Genomic DNA, 1,091 nt, shown 5'->3' with positions numbered 1-1,091 from the left:
GAAATAATTTATTGCAATGCTCCACCCTTATAATTAAAGCATGGTGATGAAAGCAACTGGTAGAGTAGCTTTGGATCCAGAAGCGGCGTGTGCGTGTGTGTGCGCGCACCTCACCTTTGCTGTTTATATTTGGTTTTTTTTTTTTAAATTGTCTTCTTGCTTCTGAATAGCGCAGGCAGCAGCCCCAGTTCTTAGAAAGGTATCTGGGGATGGAAAGCCCCAGAAAGCAGGGAGACAGGCTCCAGGAGATAAGGGCCATTGCTTCTTGACAAGCGCAACAGTAGCAGGGCCATTCCTGGTACTGGCTGGATGGGGGCCAAGCGGAGGAGGTCTCGCTACGAGCTGGACAGGGTGACAGAGAGTCCCCGGGGAGGCCTGCCCAGTGCCCTGGGTCTCTGTGCCATGTCCTGACTCGCTGATACAGAGTGGAGTACCTGGGCGTCTCCTGTGAGGTGGGACATGGACATCCCAGTCCCCTCATGTCCCCCGCCATGGGAAGTCCCTGGGTGGACAGTACTGTTCCAGGGGCTCCACGGGGCGGGCAGGGTGAGCCAGCCAGCCTGTAGCCCCCATGGCAGAGCGGTCAGAGGCTCATCTGCGTTGCTGATCCCCAGGCAGGGCAGACAAACGTCCTGCAGGGGCTGTGGGGCGAGATGAAGCGATGCAGGCAGGGTGCCAGCCCCCCGGCAGGGTCTGCGGGGCAGTTATCTCTGTTCGCACACACACCCTGCGTGAGGACAGATGGGAGCTGGCGCGCTCTGGGCTGCTGATTGCCTCACCGACAGCACCGGCGCGGGGGACGCGGCCTCACAGGCTCTGTTACATGAGACGAGTGGTGTGGGGGCACCGGGGCTCAGCCACCCCGGCCCAGCACCCGTTGCGACGGCACCTTGGCTGGCTGAAGCGCTCGGCTACCCCCGCGGCTCACCGGCCGGCGTAACCCCGCAGCAGAGCTCCCCGGCACGGTGACATGCGACACGGCCACTGCCCCTGCCGCAGGGTGCCGGGGGACCCCCGGCTCTGAGATCTACAGCCCCCCCTCGCCGCTCGCACAGTGGGGCAAGGCGTCAGCGCACCGCTGTCCCGCGCTC

The sequence above is a fragment of the Athene cunicularia genome, assembly GCF_003259725.1.
Source record: "Athene cunicularia isolate RWA chromosome 8 unlocalized genomic scaffold, athCun1 chr8_part1, whole genome shotgun sequence".
In the NCBI taxonomy this organism is placed as follows: Eukaryota; Metazoa; Chordata; class Aves; order Strigiformes; family Strigidae; genus Athene; species Athene cunicularia.
Note: the sequence above shows the minus strand (reverse complement) of the source record.